Source organism: Cyprinus carpio, chromosome A22, assembly GCF_018340385.1.
Source record: "Cyprinus carpio isolate SPL01 chromosome A22, ASM1834038v1, whole genome shotgun sequence".
Classification (NCBI taxonomy): domain Eukaryota; kingdom Metazoa; phylum Chordata; class Actinopteri; order Cypriniformes; family Cyprinidae; genus Cyprinus; species Cyprinus carpio.
In genome coordinates, this window is record NC_056593.1 from 16,110,248 (window position 1) to 16,121,556 (window position 11,309).

Here is an 11,309-nt window from a genome sequence, read left to right on the forward strand (position 1 = left end):
TATGTATTTTATTAATATTTTTTAATAGAATGATGTGACATGCGCCTCTTAGAATTGTTTTTCAAAGGCCTCTCATTTCAATTGTCCATGTGTCTGCAGTCACTGTTTAGGTTGAATTTGGAGGCTCTGCTGTCCTTGCCTGTTTCTTCTATTGACAATGGCCTTAAAAAAATGACGATATAACGGTTTATTGGGTACATAATAGCATCCAACATGTTTATGACATAATTGAAGGTAAAGGTTCAGTGGAGAAGCCGGACCCTGCGTACCAAAACATAGCTTAAACTTTTCCGAAAGAGTAGAATGAAAGAAACTTCATCACGCTCAAACTCAACGAACCTTCACTATAAATATGCAGGAAACTACATCTTGCTACATCACAAAGGCACATCACAAATCCAAGGCACACAGCTCTTTGTCAAAGGTATGTGAAATATGAATATTTTTGTTTAAAAAGAAAATTTGTAGTTATTGAAATATTTCCAACTTTAATAACAAAGTATTAATGGCGTGACCTACAACAAAATCATTGTGACTCAATACTCAGAATTGTGCTCTGCCTTTAACCCCGCCACAGTGCACACACACAGCAGTGAACACCACCCCTGAGGCAGTGGGCAGCCATTTTAGTCTGGCAGGGGTTTCGGTGCCATTGCTCGATGGCCCCTCAGTCGTGGTATTGCCGGCCCGAGACTCTAACCCACAACCTTAGGGGTAGGAGTCAAACTCGTCTAACCATCTAGCCACGACTTCACCTGAACATCTCGTTTTACGTATGGTAACCCTCGTTCCCTTGAAGGCGGGAACGGAGTGTCACGTCACGGTGACCGACTAATTGGGATCTCGTTTCTCGATAGACCAATCAACTTTAAGTGTAAACTAAATGAGGCAATGCCATTGGCAGGCAATTCATTGCATCGCAGCCGCTGCTGATCACAGTGTGAGTAGAATAAGGCAGCAGGTGCAATTGCATATCAGGTTTTCGCTGAGGAGCCGAGCTGGAGTACACCGCGGCGGTCAGCGTGGTACAGCAACCGTGAGCAACGGTACCTGATTTCTCCGTTCCCCCTTTTTTTCCCCAGAACGAGGGTTACCATACATAACCGATACATTTCCCTTTCAGTTGGTCACGCTCGACGTCCACGTCGGTGACTGCCTAATTGGGATCCCTACCAAAGCGCCATGGGTGCTTGCCCTTCCAGTGCCCTGTGGGCTCCACCTGCGCCCCTATTAGTGTAGGCCGGGCTTGGAACAAGTCGTTCCAACTCACCATTGTCAAAGCACTACCTCACTGGGTGAGATTGGATAACACTGGGAAAACATACCCGTTCCGCTTGGAGCAGGGGATTGCTGCTGACAGCCCCATCCGTCCCGAGAGGAGTTTTTCGGGAAGCAAATACACATATAGCATCCAGGTAGGTGTATATGGAGAAATTTGCGTGTGATTCAAACCCGCTTGGGATTGCAAGAAAGTCTGCCGGGTGCTCTGACACGGGCTCTAAGGCTATACCGTGGACTATACACATATGAGTACCACTTAGGTCTCACTATGGAACCCAGTCCTTCTAAATCGTTCTCACGAACGGATTTCCATAAGGGCCGTAGCCGCCTGACGGTCCGCCGTGTACAAGCTTCCTAGTGTGATGGAGGATCTCACCATTGTCTACAGTACGGACCCTCCTGAGCAGTTTTAAGCAAGCTGACACTAACTGGGTCCTCTCGGTGCTACTACCCTTTTGAAGGTGAGAACCCAGAAGGATACCGGCTTTACCCGAAGGCATAGAACCGTAGCCCAGCACTGCATCTCTACAAATGTCTGTCATTGAGGCACACGAGGCCCCTTGGCCCCATGGGGAGGCAAACACTTCGGAGTTGAGTGGAGCTCGCAACCTGAAAAGGCAGTGCGATCACTAAATTGCCTGATAATCCAGGGTTTCTGTGCATCCACAATCTAGTGGGCCATCCTTTGCTTAGAGCTGGCATTCCGCCCCTGTCAACTCCGGCCCTCCATACCAGACGAAAAAGCTGGTCTGATGTCACTGAAGCTTTTGGTCTCGGTCTACTTAGCATCACCCCCCCCCCCCAATGCTCGTTAGGGACAGAGCAAGCCAGAGCTGGTCTGCCTCCTCCCGGGCAGTGCGTGCAGGTTCACCACTTGGTCTGTGGTGGGGAAAAAAAAGGTGTAGTGGTAGCCTTGGTCACGTAGCCATGCTGGGGTCTCCGGATTACCCTGGGAGTCATCCGTCCCCAAACTCTAGGCCCAAATCGTCGACACCAAAATGTTTGCAGTCCCCCTCTAACCCCGTTTGATGGAGGCCAGTGCAAGCAGGAGCAGAGTTTTCAATGAAAAGTTCACTTTATCTCAGCTGAATGCAAAGGCTCAAATGGGCCCTTCTAGAGTGATTTTTAGCAGCTAGAGTCCAGTCCCAAAGGGGTATAGAGGGGGTCCGGGAAGGATTTAAACCTCCTGGCCACTCTAACGAACCTGATGACGAGGTCATGCTTTACTTTAAACATCATTCAGCAGCAACCTGGCCAGAAGAGAGGTTGGTGTGGACAAGCCTTTGCTCCCGCCCTTTGCTGCAGGAAAGGAAAGCACCACCCCAATCGGCATCGGGTGGTTTGGTTGACAGGCCGGTGGAACTTGGACCCTGTAGTGCCGTGCTTCCACGCCCACCTCTGGACCTCGGCCCTAAACGTGAAATTGGGACTTGACATACAGTCCAAGTAATGGGGACTCATACTCGGAATTCCTGCTCTCTGCTTTTAACCCATCCAAAGTTCACACACACATCAGTGAAACACACACACAACCGTGGACACACACCCAGAGCAGTGTGCAGCCATTTCTCTGCGGCATCCGAGAGACTCAATTGGGGGTCGGTGCCTTGCTCAAGGACACCCTCCAGTCGTGTTATTGAAGGTTGAGAGAATGCTGTACATTCACTCCCCCCACCTACAATTCCCCTGCCTGGCCCGAGACTTGAACTCGCCAACCTTGACATTGCAAGTCCAACAACACTCCAACCGTCAGGCCACGGACTTCCCTAAACGCCAGTGCTGGAGGCGGTCTTCAATGTAACATGCGTTGGAAGTGCCGCTGTCAGCACCATAGTGCCGCCAGGAGCCTCTGAAAAAGTTTCAGTGGGACGTGTGCATGTCCTGCCCTTGAACGTGATTCAAAGCAGTTTACAACCGACCACATGTTCCTTCTGTGAGGCATGCTGTCTGTTCGACCGAATCCAACTCCATACAGAGAAAAGAGATCCTCTGCATCGGCGAGAGCTTGCTCTTTCCCCCAGCTGGACCCGCAGGCCCCAACAAGGCTGTAGGTGCGGACGCACCAGGTAACTGTGGCTCACACAACTGATCCCAAGGATTTGTTGCTAGTATCAGCCAGGTCATCTAGATAGTTGAGAATGCTCTCTGAGGGGAACAGGGCCACCTCCGCGACTTTCATGAAGACACGGGAGGAAGGATCAGCCAGAAGGGCAGACCTTGTTACGGCTTGCCCGTCCTTCTAACGCAAACTGCAAGAAAGGTCTGTGGTGCGGAAGGATCGATACATGAAAGTAGCGGTGTCCTTCAGGTTTTTTTTTTTCGCTCGCTGCAAACCAATCTCTGGGGGGGGGCGGATGGACCGCACCCGAAGATGCTTTTGACGGGGGCCAGGACGGGTGTTGCGGCCTGCCTACACACCCGCTCTACGGCGCTACTTGCTGGAGGCTGCTGCGTATGCGGCGTGGGAGGCAGGGGTGGGACCCAGGTGGCTGCCCTTGGCGGATGATCAGGCTTGGGGGCGCTGCAACCGCTGGACGGGTGGAGGCAGCAACTGCCCGCTGAGTCAGAAGGTTGACCGCCTCAGTCCTGCTCCCATGTAGCTGAGAACTGCTGTGCTGGCCAGGTCCTCGACCACGTCACCGAAGGAGGCGGTCTGGGAACACAGGGGCATTAATGAACTGATCTTTGTTTGGCATCCCTCCATTTCACCCACTCAGCCTCTAGATGGCGCTCCTGGACCACAAGCATGGGACATCGCATGACCCAGAGAACCGCGCGGTGACCTTCGGTTGCTCGGAGCGTGAGGGTCAGTGTTGGTTCTGAGTTCTTTTCCAGAACTTCTTGGATCATGACCACCCTTGTGCAGGTCCTTCAGTGCCGTTGCCTGGTGCACCTGCAGTAACGCCATAGCGTGTTAAGGCAGAAAGCAGCTTCCCAGCAAGCCGTATAGGTATTGCCGTTAGACCATATGAATGCCCTATAGTCCCGGGAAGGAAGGCCTAAGACTTTAGGAACACAATTGTATCGCTAACCGCCCGCCAGCCACTGGGGGAATCATCGATACCCCCTTTGGCTGCACTGCCATCGAGAGTGGTGATGGAGGAGCAGCCCACCGGCCGGTTTGCCGGCAGTAAAAGTGCCATCCCACAAACCTGGTGAGTCTCGTCATGCACTTCCGGTGAAGAAAGGCACTGGGTGGTGCGCTGAGAACCCACGCGAGCCCACCCTTGAGGCCACTGCTGGAGGTGGTTCTCGTCTGTCGGTTGCTAGACACGAGCCCCAGATTGCGGGCAGCGGCAATGGGACTCCACCCCCCTGAAGGTAAGCAGAGCCTGGGTTCGCAGCTTCGAGATGGTCATCTTCCCGCAGTGTGGGAACATGACTCATCCACGAAGGCCACCTCAGAAGCGCCAATCTCGCCAACACACAAAGCTTCCAAGAGCATGCTGAACTCGTAGTTCACAGCAGACACAGTTTGAGACACCAGAACAATACTAATGCTCAGCTCCGAAGCGAAATGCTGGTATGCATTGCACCTCTGCCTTATTATACTCACGCTGTGATCAGCAGCAGGCCTGGATGCAATAATTGCATGCCAATGTGCATTTGCTCAATTAGGTGTACACTCGAAAGTAGATGTGGTCTATCGAAGCGATATCCCAATTAGTCGGTCACCAACATGACACGCACGAGAGTGACCGACTGAAAGGGAACCATAATAATTGTGGTCAATAAGGCAAAGTGCAGTTCAATTACAATTAATATGACAACATTTACAAATGCACAAAGGTTTTATTGCTTTTATGCTTAAATGATGCTTAGGTGCCACTTACAGTCCTATTATAAGTTGTTTATTAAATCATTTTTTAAATCATTTTTCTTGTCTTACAGATGGAGGAAACCATGGAGCAGCAACAAGAGCAGAGAGGATTGCGTCATTTTTAATTCTGCTCCATACTCTTCAATATATTTGACCTAGAATGAGGTGTGTGTATGGTTTGAAACTGGCATATACTAGTATATGCAGTAGTGTATAAAGCAGGAAAAGAAAATGCCCTTCCGTAGCAATACCAGTGCAATCCGTTTTTTGGAATTATAATAGTACTGTCAGGATTTATTAAAGATGCCTGGTGAAGAATTAGCGCTGAAAAGGTGTTGACACATTTATTATTGGGCCTGACCTTATTGAATATGCATTTGTAGGAGTTTTCCTTTCAGACGCAAAATTTTATGGGAGGTAATTAAAATTATGAGTATACTAACTAGCTACTTTTGCTAAAGTTTGCGCTCGTCAAAATTAATGGTATATGCGCCATTATTTAATGCCCAAAAAAAGCATTGTCGTAATGCAGACGCTAATTGCGCTGCTCTTGGTAGATGGTGTTGGTCATTATGGTAATGATCTGGCTGCGTCTTTGCACATTTACACTACCATCGTTGCGGTTTTGGAATTGCGCTCTCGCACTAATTTGACTTCCGTCCACATGAGATCTGTAATACCTTAAGAGAGCTGTGAGGTATATTATTCACATTCAATAGAAGTAGCTCTGCTGACACACAATGCATCGAGTGTGTGGGCACTGAGTATTCAGGGTTTTTAACCCTCATGTTGTGCCTCAGGGTCATTTGACCCAGAGAGGATATTCCTTCTCCTAAAAATGTAGTAATGTGATCGCATTGGACTCAGATTTACTGACTTTGTTCCACACAGGGGTATGGACTACTCCAACCACAAAATGTTTTCATTTTTGTAAAACACTTTTTTATTTTATTCAACCTTGTTACCGGTCAAAAATAACCGGGCCTACAAAAAATTGCTTAGAAAATCTGTTGTCTATGCTATATTATCACCAAATATGGGATTCATTCATTTTGTCAAGTGTTTTCTTTCGATTAGAACTGGTTTTGTTTTTATTTTTGGAACTGATTTATCGGAGGTCCTCATTATTCTGAGCTTTACATACCTCTTTTTGAGTGAAAAAAAAACATTATTTGGTGATAAATATAGTGTCAAAATGGTGTGTCAAATAATTAAATAAATAAAAAAGTGCACTGTTTTTCCACACTAGCATGCTCTAATGTTCATTAAACCAAAAATTTTTTTTGAAATGCTTATATCTTGTAAGAAAAAAAATAAAAAAATAAATAAAAAGAACACTTGGACAAAACCTGACTGTCAAAAATGACCCTGTCCTACACCAAAAAATAGCTATAAATCTCTTGTTATGCAATATTATCACCTAATATTGGATTCACTAGATCTTTGTCAGCTAGTCTTTCTTTCGTTAGGGACTGTTTTGTATTAAATGTTGATACTGACTGATTGTACGAGGCTTTACTGATCATGAAATCCTGAGAAATATTTAGTGTTCAGAGCATGTCGAGCATGTCATGTTTCACAATATGTATTTGTGTCCTAAAATACACTGCTCAAAAAAAAAAAAAAAATTAAGGGAACACTGAAATCACACATTGGATCTCAATGAATGAAATATTCAAGTTGAAAATCTTTATTTACTGCTCAAAAAAAAATGTGACAACAGTCAAAGGAAAAAAACAAAATCACCAACACACTGAAGGGCTGGATTCAAAATCACACCAAAAATCAATGTAAAGAACTAAAAGTTACAGGCTGATCCAACCAGCAGCTGAAGTTCATTACAGCAACATCGGATGCTTTCAAATAACTTTTACTCAATGGATTCAGGTGAGAGCCAGGTCTTTAATGGCATACAATATGCCAGTGTCATCTAAAAAACTGCACACTCTAGCAACTGAGCCAGGCATTATCATGCACCAGGAGGGTAACTTCAGGGCCTATTGCACACAGCGTGGACGTAATAGGTCTGACCAGCGGCTCGAAGACCCCGATTTCATTCCCGATACATAACGAGCAGTACTAGATACCACATACCGCATTTCCTAATGATATGTCTGTGCATAATATCCTACTTCTAACCACGTAAGATATGCGACTCCAACCTCCCCAGGTCCATATTGGCAGCGCTGACCCCACGTCTAAACCAGTCCCATTCTGATGTGAGTTGCACTCGATACCGAGACCATAATGTTTTCCCCACGGCATCCCCATCTCCAGACTCTTCACATCCGGTCACATGTGCTCAGTGTGGCCCTGCTCTCATCAGTGAAGAGAACAGGATGCCAATGATGAACCTACCAATTCTGGTTGAGAGCACAGGTCCCACTACAGGACATCGGGCCCTTACTCCACCCTATAAAGTCTGATTCTGACAGTTGTTGTTCGAAACATGAGTCACTACAGCCGTTTACCTGGAGGTCAGTATTATGTAGCGGCGTGTGCAGTCTCTTGAATCACGGGGCCAATCCTATTCTTCACCGTACAAAGGAGGAGGGCCTCCGCACGGAATTTCTGGTCCTGCTGCTGGGTTTTGTTGCCCTCCACAGTGCATCCATGCCCAGAGCTCCCTCCTCATGTAACGGCCCTTTTTTTCCTGGTATCTCCTGCACTGACTCTTGTAAAAGGTGGCTGGGGAGACACAGCAAAACTTCCCCATGATGATTCATGATTGAATGTGCCCATCCAGGAGGAGCTGGATTACCTGTTGCGACCTGCCTGGGTTACAGGTACTGCCTCGTGCTAACAGACAAATGAGAAGAGTCCTATCCCTAACCCTAGGCTCAGATCAATGAGGCCTGCGAATCAATCCGTTTCAAAAAATAATACAAAATCAGTCCAAATTGAAAATAAAAAACTGACCTGACAAAAAAGACTGAAATCCAATATTAGGTAACGACAAATTGCACAACACGAGATTTATAAGATATCTTTTTGTAGGCCAGTCATTTTTGACCGGGAAACACCACCAAGTGTAATTTTGTTACAATTTTTTTTACTAATTAAACGCTTTTCAAAAAATAATTCTTGATTAAACATTAGACATACTAGTTGTCATAAAGAGTGCAATTTATTTTTCATATTTCTATTTAATACTGGCAAAATTATCCACAAATAATGTTTTTTTTCACTTAAACAACTGAGATAATACCGCTCAGATTAACGAGGCCTACGATAAATCCAGTTCTAAAAATAAATACAAAACCAGTCCTATGTTGAAAAGAAACAAGTTGACAAAAAGATTGATACCAATATTGGTGATAATATTGCATAACAAGAAGAAATTTCCACACCATTTTAAAAGGCTGGACATTTTTGACCCGGGAAAACAAGAAGTGTTATAGGGATTTGAACACAACCTGAGGGTTAATGCAATTATCTGAGCCATTAATGCTTTATTGTTCATTTCAGGGTTTGCATTCTGGGATAGACGCCTGTCTCAAGTTCACACAAGTCACTTCCTTCCAGCTATAGTTCGCTGCAGGTTGGAGTAATGGGCATCTCAAGAGGTAAGGAGGCATTGGTGAAAGGTGCCTCTTGCTGGCAAATGTGTTGGCCAATTGCATTTGTGCACTGAGAAACTACATTAGCGATATCACATCTATAAAAATGACAGCGGAGCTGCAGAGGCCTTGGCCATATATATAGCATATAAACATAACCACGCTAATAGCATTATAAACCAACAGAATAAGCTTACAAGTGTGGAGTTCACTTATGTTCAGGTGCTCTTTGGGAGATTTGTGAGGTTTTTGAATGCACTTGATGCATTTTCCCAAGCACACAGCACAAGGTTAGTGCAATAATTTGGATTAAATATTAATTTATATTAAATATTTATTGTAGGACATTGAATATGACTGTGTTCAGTTCAAACCTTGCTTGTAATACAAGTATAACATTTTATTTAAGAGTCTTTTAGTTTAAGAGGTGGAAATGACAGTAAAATGTGTTGATGTAGCGGATGTTTTTTTAACAGTACTGCCAGTATGTTTTTTTTATTAATTTATTTTTAAATGGTCTTTTAAAACACTTTGTGTTTATTGGAGGAACACGCGGGCATAAGAATTGGTTATTTGTAATATCTGATAGTCTAATTTATAGATATAAAAACATTAAAACTGTCGTACAGACAGGCCTTGCTGATTGTTATCATCTTCTACATAAGTACTGAGTATTTATTAATTTATTAATTTGAAAGTGAATAAATGTTTTTTGGATATATTTGTATATTTTTTGGATATAACAGTTCTAGCATCAATCAACTTTTTAATAATTCTGTTGTTCATTTATTATGATCAGTGCTTACAGTATCTGCATATCTTTTTCTCCTTCTCAGACAAAAAAAAAAAAAAATATATATATAATATATATATATCATATACCGTACAGGTCGAAAAGTTTGAAAAACATTACTAGTTTTTAATGTTTTTGAAAGAAGCTATTCTTCTGCTCATCAAGCTGGATTTACTTTGATCAAAAATACAGAAAAAACAGTAATATTGTGTGAAAATATTATCTACACTTAAAATAATAGTTTCTATTGTAATATACTTTAAAAAAATAATTTATTCTGCTGTGATGCAAAGCTGAATTTTCAGCATCATTACATCAGCCTTCCGTGTCCACATGTAAACATCCAGTCTATCACATGAATCATTTAGAAAATCATTCTAATATCTGACTTTTATTATGAGTTGAAAACAGTTCTGCTGTCTAATATATTTGATGAAATTAAAAGGTTAAAAAGAACTGCATTTATTCAAAAAAAAAAAAAAAAATTCTAATAATATATGCATTCTAATAATATATTTTCTTTACTATCACTTTTTATCAATTTAAACACATCCTTGCTGAATTAAAAGTATTGATTTTATTTAAAAAAAAAGAAAGAAAAAAAAATTACTGACCCCAAATTACTGACCAGTAGTGTATATTGTTATTACAAAATATTTATATTTTAAAAACAAAGCTTCTTTTTTTTTTTTTTTTTTTTTTTTACTTTTCCAACTTTGATAATGAATCATCATATTAGAATGATTTCTAAAGGATCCTGTGATAATGATCCTAAAAATTCAGCTTTGCATCACAGAAAATAAATGATAATTTAAAGTCTAATAAGATTTTAAAAAACAATTATTTTAAATTGTAATAATATATCACAATATTACGATTTTCTTCTGTAGTTTTTGATCAAATAAATGCAGGCTTGATGACCAGAAGAAACTTCTTTCAAAAACATTAAATAAATGCAGGCTTCCAACTTTTGACCTGTACTGTATATATGTTTTTAGTTTACATGCACTTGCAGTGAAATTATGGAGAAACATACAATTGTAAATTATGCAAGGAAATCAGTAGAAATGACTGCTTCTATGTTTTACTATCAAGTGCAGTCAGGGTCGGCCCAAGTTTTTATGCGGCCCTAAGCAAAATTTTATTTGGGGGGCCCCTCAGTTAAAATAAGATAAACAATTTCTTCTTACAGTATATAAAAAAAAGAAATGTATATGTAGTTCACAATGGGACAATATTAAATTAAATACTAATGACATAAAATTAACAGATCAGATGGATCTGGTAACAAGATAAAAAATAATAAAATTTTCACTGTGTGGAAAAGAGGAATTTCCGGGATAAATCTAACATGGGAAATTTCAGTGAAATTTAAAGGGGTCATATGATGCTGCTAAAATGAATATTATTTTGTGTATTTGGTGTAATGCAATGTGTTTATGCGGTTTTAGGTTAAAAAAAACACATATTTTCATATATAATGTACATTACAGTTTTCTCCTCTATGCCCCGCCTTCTTAAACACGTCAATTTTTACAAAGCTCATCGGGCTGAAAAGCAAGGTGTGCTCTGATTGGCCAGCTATTCAGTGCATTGTGATTGGCCGAATGCCTCAAGCGTTTTCTTCACCAAAAGACTACATACTTTAAGGGCCTAGTATAAGTATGAACACTGAGACGCAGGGTCAGTTTTCATTTAAACTTCTACGTCGTTGTCCACGTCAACGTGCAGTACACATGCAAACCACTAGTATACAGTGTCCACGGGCATGTAGCTGGTGTATCCTGGAGTATCACGACCAAAAGCCGAAGAAAAGCACGCAGGGCTCGTCGGAGGAAGCATTGGCGGAAAATAA

General features: G+C 42.5%; 1 long non-coding RNA gene across 1 annotated transcript; it reads left to right on the plus strand.

Annotated features, from left to right (window-relative positions):
- The first annotated feature begins 393 nt into the window (after positions 1-393).
- LOC122134915 lies at positions 394-8,746 on the plus strand. The gene is made up of 3 exons (XR_006153208.1): positions 394-424; positions 5,173-5,266; positions 8,570-8,746. It is a non-coding gene; the product is annotated as an uncharacterized LOC122134915 (long non-coding RNA).
- Positions 8,747-11,309: the final 2,563 nt, after the last annotated feature.